Source organism: Diachasma alloeum, unplaced genomic scaffold, assembly GCF_001412515.2.
Source record: "Diachasma alloeum isolate Michigan unplaced genomic scaffold, Dall2.0 Dall_scaffold_00391, whole genome shotgun sequence".
NCBI classification, from domain to species: Eukaryota; Metazoa; Arthropoda; class Insecta; order Hymenoptera; family Braconidae; genus Diachasma; species Diachasma alloeum.
In genome coordinates, this window is record NW_021680530.1 from 76578 (window position 1) to 84873 (window position 8296).

The window sequence follows — 8296 nt, forward strand, 5'->3', positions numbered from 1 at the left end:
TGAAAAAAAAAATTTTGATTGGGATTTGTTTATTTATGTTTCTTAGAATGATATTCAATTCTCTTCCGTTTGTTAGGCGGGCTTCATGAAAATTCGACGCGCGACGATTGTCCTCATGAAAGCAACCTTGACTTTAAGGCGAATCCGTAAATTGCGTTTACGCGCAGACGAACCGCGACTCTAACCTCGCTTAAAATAAAAATCCGAGCTTACGATGACGCCGAAGATGGCGCTGTCACCCCGCTAGTCCCGAAACAAGGGAGAACTCGTTAATAATTTATCCGCATTCCCGGCGAATACAGCATACATTCATAATTCCGCTGAAATGCAATTTTCTGAAAATCCCGTAGAACAATGAAATTCACAGTTTTACCCCTCACCCGTTGAGCGAAAACGTTTGACACAAAATAAATTATAAACAGAGATGATAAATTATTAAAATCATTAATTTCAGTTTCAATTTTAATTCATAATTCAAAATTTAATACTTTACCGGTGGACAACTCGACAGGGGTATGAGGTTTTTCATTAAAACTTGATTCAAAACGATTTAATGAATATTTTCACAGTTTGAGAATCACACAGAGCGATCTCTCACCAACGTGACATGGTCTTTCTCGTTAGTCCGTGACGCACGCCGATGAGGCTTTTCATTAGTACCACGAGCGATGCATACCAGTTAGACAGGCAGTCTCTCCGCGTCGACGTTCGGGGGCCATACATCGAGAGAGAGCCTCAGCCGAGAGAGTGAGTGAGAGCCAATCGCCGGGGTGTGCATGAGAGAAAAAGGGCCGATCTCTACCCGCTTTCACCCTCCCACTCCCCGGCGCCCCCTCGAGGGGTCGTGGGAGACATTTTTAATTACCAGCCGGAGGTACGCGCCATATCAGCTGCCAAATATTTCCGGCCCTTGTCACACCAGAGACGAGTGCGAACACCGGCAAAAACGTGAATAGAGGAAAAGAGTGCATTCTCTCCGCGAGTGTTAGCCTGTCTCGTTCCCTCGTTTTTCACGGCGATGAGGCATTTTGTAATGGCAAAGGAAATCAACTATGATTACTTTTTAGTCGAATCAAGATGATTATTGAATGGGTTTCTTGGAGTTTTTTAGAATTATTTTTGTGGCCTGATGATTGTTTAGAATGGGGAATTATTTTGTAGCGTTTTTCTTGTTTTTTAAGATTTTGTTTTTCTGGTTTTGATTATTTAAAGAAGAAAGGTCTCAAGTCGTCACTTGATCCACTTGAGAATTGAATTTATCGGGGAAATTTTTTGAAATAGGAAATAGGAAAATATGCTGTCAGAAAAAAAATGATAAAATTTCAAGTTTCACTGAAAATTATGTGAAATCGGAAATTTCATGATTTTTTTCACCCTAAATTGCATCCAGTGTCACTGTCCTGAAAATTCAAGAATATATTTATTGGAATTTTCTGGTTTTCTATTCATTTTCAGGGAAAAATGAAACTGAAATTGACAGTTCTCTTTGATTTTTCCACGAAATTCTGAATTTTCAGTGACGAAATTCCTTAAAATTTCAGTGGTAAGTAAATTCAATAAAAAATACCTGAAAAAAACGCAGAAATTACGTTTCGAAATGTAATCCGCGAGCGAAGTAAAATTCAATAAAAAGTGTGTGTCGGAACTGAAATTGTACGAATCGCCACGTAAATTCTACGATTTGTTCCGTAAAAATTAACCACCCGTCTGATGACTCACCTCTGTGGGGACAACAAGTCAGTCCGTAATTTTTCCCCAAGGATTGAGAAATTTTACGGAACGCAACGAATTTTTTACTTTGGAGGCACAATAAATCGTCAAGTTTCTGTAAGATTTTGCTCCTTCGGGAAAAATTACGCGGCAATTTCGTACTTTGTTGATGAACCTGAGAATTCACTGAACGTTTCAGATTTCTTCTCTTCCATTTCTATAAAAATTGCCAGAAAACGATTCCCCATTGCGGACTACATGAATTGTTCCGTAATTTTTCCCGAATATTTCTCTCCGTGCACAGGCGAAGATCGTATGAATAAATGCAAAACCTGGTGTACGTCAGAGTGAGCCCAATGGTCCATGTACACCGGAGTACTAGCCAGCCCCCTCTCTCTGATGGAGGAAAATGCGAGGGAAGGGTAACGTATGTGACGTCCACGAGACGGCGTTAATATTTGAGAGCCATCCACCTCTCAGAATTTCCTCCTCCTTTTTTCTCTACCTGCACACCTCCCTCCCCCGACTCCCGCTGAACTTTTTCCCCCATCCGGGGGACTCTTTGCCACCCTGACGACGTCGAGTGACACCTGGGGTGTATTATACGAGACAAACTCGCATCTCACCGTGCACTCCTCGTTCTTCATCCTCATCTCCCAATCGACCATTATTTATTCATAGGCAAATGAAGTGGAAGCCACCGACGTCGTTAATTGTGGGCGCTCAGTGGCCGCCAGTCTGTGTGACGTCTATCATTTTAATTTGCCTGGTTGGGGTTATTAAATTCAAATCCAGTCGAGGTATCTACAGCATTTTGCTTCTTGGGACGAAGAGTCCGGCGGATCCTTTCGACGATTTACTGCGGAATGCTATTGATACTTTTTCTATTCTTTTATTTCTTCAAGGGGTGACACTTCATTGCTCGATTTTTTTAACAATTCAATCTTTGAAATTCAATTTTTGAAACAAATTGGACAATTGTTTTTTTTATTCAAATTTTGTGAACGATATTAAATTTCATTCTATCAAGATAGTGAATTTTTCTCAGGTAAATCTACTTTTGGGCAGGCGTGAGAGAAGCATTTTTCGTCTTCGAAATGTTAACGAAATATTTTTGAGGATCTTGTATATTTTTAGTCTTTGAAATTTAGATATTCTGCATATTCTCTGAAAGACCTAAACCAATCCTAAAAAAACAAATAATGAGAATAATAAGATCTTTAGAAGACAATATTTTTTGAAGATTTTCAGGAGACAATTTTTTTTTCTTCAGAAGACAATTTTTTTAAAAAAGATTTGAGACTTTTTTTTTTTTTTTTCTGATCAAAAAGATTTGACCCTACGTTTTTAGACCCTCAATTTGCTGACCCTTAAAAAGCTGACGATGTGATCGCAAAGATTATCAAAAAAAAAAGGTCTTCTGACGAAACAAAATTGTCTCCCAGAGATATTCCAAATTTATCTTCCAGAGATCTTTCGAAGTTTTCTCTAAAAGATTTTGTCTTCTGAAGAATCTTTTTGGCTCACCAAGAAGATCTTTCACATAAACTCCCGAAGATTCTTCCAAGAATCTCTAAAATATATTCGAAAGAGAAATTTTTCTACGCGGGACGTAACCCGTAAAAATCACCCCTGAATAATTAAAAGTCACTATTTCCGAACAAAAACCACTGACACATCAAACTTTGACTTCCTATTTAAACTGCATCCCTCCAACCACTGCCGTTATATCTTTTTTCTCGTCACGGATATCCGTGAAGTTTGATAGACAATGATGGAAGTGTGACGCCAAGAGTGATGCCCCAATGACAACCACGACAGTTACTAATTTTGAATCGTGTCAGGTGTTGCACACAGTTGACTAAACCAATCGCAGTTTTTTCATCGATGCATTGACTCCCGATGAAAGAATACCATTAAAAAAACCGAGAAAAAAAAATGAAAATATTCGCGGAAGGGATTCCGCAACGAATAATCACGTAATATTATTTATTTACAGCGGTGCATCAACAATGAACGAAATTGTTTCGCGCTCTCCGCGGCCCTCTTCCAGTCGCTCGTCAAAGCAATAGTTCAGCTTTTCCTCCAGAAGGCGATCCCCTCCCCTGTACGAAGGGCTGAGGGGCTTGCCAGTTGTTTTAATTACTTTTTAATTTGTTTCATAATGGCGAAAGGCCGCGCCACGTTCCCTTTAACCCCATAATTCGCCCTTGGTATTTCTCGTTTTTCATAGCTGAGCGTAAAAAAAAATAAACTCACTTCGTGTGAACGAAAACTGCTGGGGCACAACACCCTTAACCCCGTGGACTCTTGGGGCAAGTACATCACGTGCAAGTTTTCTACAACGAGAACTCGGGGAAAATTAGTCTACCTAGAAACAAAAATGGAGAAAATAAGGAATAATGAAAAAATTTATATTAATAAGAAAGAGCTTTCGCCCGTCGCGTGAGGAGCCTCGTCTCTCCTTGAAGAAAGTAAAAAGGGTAATGAATATAATTAAACAAAACTGGAGTGAAGAATCGTCCGTTTAAGGCTATCCAAGTACTTTGACAATTTTTCTCCAGTGAAATGTTATATTAATATTCAGAATTTCCCCAGGAAATCATTTCATGGCGAAAAAAATTAGGTTTCTGAAAGTTTAAACAATTTTAATTATTTGTTTACAAACAACGAATGCTGAAAAAATAATTCTCACTCAATTTAATTGTCAAAAATGAGCGAGATTAGACGAAAATAATATTTATTTCCCTCCTCACTCACCTCATCACCGCAATTGGCTTAACACTAACCTGAAACCATGGATTTTGCCACCGTAAACGCATTAATGCAGATGTTAAGTAGTTGGAATGAATGGAAAATGTTCAGAGGGTGATTTTCGGATGAGACAAAACGAAAGCCCGGACTAAGTCCCATAAAAGCCAGCGAGTGGTATAATCAAAGTTGTCGCTTTGCTCCGAGAGTTAGCCTCCTGCAATGCCAGTTGGTACCTTTGGCAATGTGAAAAGCGAGCTCAAGTGAAGGCGGGGGTCGGAGGTGGTTTGAAGAGTTGAGGGAGGAGGATGAGGTGCCCCGTGGTCGACGTCGGTTGGAGTGAGGAAGTGTATACAGGAGACGGAGTAGGTTGGGCCCTGTTGTAACGGGGATAGAAAGAGGACGCTCACCGTCGCCGGGTAAGCCCGGGATTTATGGTTGCGTCGCGACGTCCGTCTTCACTCGCCGTGACGCCCTGCCCTCCGCCACCCTTCGTCCATTTTACCACTCGAAAAGTCCGAACTGTGAGATAGAACTGTTGGGAGAAGGAAGTAGCGTTTGCGTTTCAAAGTGGCTTCTCTCGAGGTCTCTTGCGGTTGGCTAGCCGCTAACCCCTTCTGCCGTCACGGCCATATTGTTTTTTGGGCGGGGGGAGGTCGCTAAATTTTTTGATTAGCGAAAGGATCGGGCTGTGAAGAAATTTTTTTTAGGGATTTTTGGCGAAGGAGAAAGGAATGAGAAAATTTTCCGCGGTCAAGTCTAGCGCCAAGTACTCCTTTCACTTCGATGACCTTGATGATCGCTTGAGCGTTATCTGTCGTATAGAATTATTGAGAGAAGGTTTGCGTTTCGAAGTGAGTTCTCTCATCACTTCTACCATCACGGCCATATTGTTTTTTTTAGTCATGTGGGGGAGGGAGTGTAATTTTTTTATCGGTAAAATAATCAGATTCTAGGGAAAAATAAAAAAAAATTAAAGGACTTTTGGTAAAGTGAAAATATATCGGAAAATTCTCTGCGGTCAAGGCTAGCGCCAAGTACTCGCTTGACTTCGATTGGTCTATTAGGAGAAGGTAATACCGAAGGAAATAGCGATCGTATCCGACTCGATTTGTTTATTGTTGCCCCAGCAAAAAAAATGAAGAATTTAATCCCCAAAAGAACAACAAATTCCTTTCAACCTTCATCTCTTCGGCTGATGTCCCCGCCTAACCTATCCAAACCTCCCAATACCTTCGTCCCCAACAACTTCTAGACAAAAAAGCATCACCCCCCGACCGGACAATGACAAACGACCCCGCCGAAATGGAAACAAATTGACAACGCGCCGGAAATAAGCCGACTCGCCATTTCCAAAGTCAATAGTTTCATCCATAAACTCAGTCCACCCAGCGTCCCGACGTACCCGGCGGGCTTCATCCCCCACAGTGACGATGAATTTCAGAATTTCATGAGGATATCCATTTTGCACCTAACGTCCATTCACATTTCCTTCCATTTTCCGTCTTCCAAGGGACATTTCTCAAGTTTCCGACCTTCTTTCATCCAGCCACTTCTTTTTTCGTCTCGCACTCGTTGTTTTTGTACTCTTATAAATTCCAATGCTCGTTTTTCCTTCTCACCCGTCCGGCATTTCCCCCTTCCACGTCCTCTAGAGCTTTTTCTGAATCCGAACCCCTCCTCCCCCTTTAACTGGCCAAAGTGCAGCTTGAACGAAAATGCTGGCGAGTTTTCCACGAATTTCTCATCCTCAGTTGGTATTGTACCAGCGAAGATGGGTGAAAATATGAGTGGGGGGACTCAGAGGGCGGGGGAGTAGGGAGTTGAGTCCGAGCTGGGAAACGATATCAGTATGCGAGGTACGATTCGGCCACATCTCCCGCTCATCCCTCGACTTATTGCGGCTTAACTCTCCCCCGGGCCCCGCTTATACCTCTCGTTGAATCCTCCGTGTCTCCGTGTACGAGGGACGCCTCGGTCGGCGACACGCACACTCACCGAGCGCACATAACCTCTCCCGCCCGACGCCCTCACCTCGGCAGAGCCAAAGCCCCTAAATTGTTTCCGTCATAAGTCCAGATACTCTTGGCGCATATAGCCTGGGATAACCCGGGTGTCTCGTGACGCGAAAGGTAGGTATGAAATACGCCGAGAGACGCCTCCTGCGTCATTAACCCCATGACGATAACCTCACCGGGGAGTGGAGGAGAGGAATCGAGGACAGGTGATGTGGGAATGAATAATTCTTGGGTTCTAGGGGAGAGGTTTGTTCAACAGGTTAATTGTGAGAAAAATCTCAAGTTGGCGGGGGGCTGGGCTCACAGTGGGAACTATGTTGCTGGGGTTTAGGGAGAAAAGCACCGGGTTCCAGGGAAATTTCTCTGAGTTTTCGATATTTTTTATACTTTATAGATTCTACCATTTTCAATCATCAAATTTGTCTATTAAATTGCGTGAAACACATTTGAAAAAAAAATCTTCAATATTCCGCGTCGTTCAAGTGACCGTTTGCACAGAACTGTTATTTTTTTTTAACTTTCGTGGTTTGTAAATTAATTGTTGAAATTGTTTCAATTTTCGGAAATTTCATTTTTTTGGCGTTATTAGTTATTACTAGTTAATTTTATATGAATATTAGTCAATTTTATACGATCCCGAACAAATGATTTTATTGAGGGAAAAAACAATGACAAGATTTCCTGAAAGTTCAGTAGAATAACTTGAGCACGATAAAAATTTACGGAACTTGGCGCAAGAAATTCAAACAAAAATTTTTCCCAGTGCTTTTTCACATCATTAAATTCCTTTGAATTTGAAATTGAAAATTCTGTTCAGATGATCGAGAAATCACTGGAATATTTAATTTTTCAATGACGAGATTTCCTGAGCTTTCAATGGAACATGAGCACGATTAAAATTTCCGAAACTAGACACGGAAAATTCAAACAAAAAATTTTTCCAGTGCAACATCATCAAATTCCTTTGAATTTGAAATTGAAAATTCTGTTCAGATGATCGAGAAATCAATGGAATATTTAATTTCTCAATGACAAAATTTCCGGAAAGCTCAGTAGAACTTGAGCAGGATAAAAATTACCGGAACTAGACACGGAAAATTCAAACAAAAAAAATTCCCAATGCAACATCATCAAATTCCTTTGAATTTTAAATTGAAAATTCCGTTCAAATGATCGAGAAATCACTGGAATATTTAATTTTCCAATGACGAGATTTCTTGAGCTTTCAGTGGAACATGAGCAGGATAAAAATTACCGGAACTAGACACGGAAAATTCAAACAAAAAAAATTCCCAATGCAACATCATCAAATTCCTTTGAATTTTAAATTGAAAATTCCGTTCAAATGATCGAGAAATCACTGGAATATTTAATTTTCCAATGACGAGATTTCTTGAGCTTTCAGTGGAACATGAGCAGGATAAAAATTACCGGAACTAGACACGGAAAATTCAAACAAAAAAAATTCCCAATGCAACATCATCAAATTCCTTTGAATTTTAAATTGAAAATTCCGTTCAAATGATCGAGAAATCACTGGAATATTTAATTTTCCAATGACGAGATTTCTTGAGCTTTCAGTGGAACATGAGCAGGATAAAAATTACCGGAACTAGACACGGAAAATTCAAACAAAAAAAATTCCCAATGCAACATCATCAAATTCCTTTGAATTTTAAATTAAAAATTCTTTTCAAATGATCGAGAAATCACTGGAATATTTAATTTTTCAATGACGAGATTTCTTGAGCTTTCAGTGGAACATGAGCACGATTAAAATTTCCGAAACTAGACACGGAAAATTCAAACAAAAATTT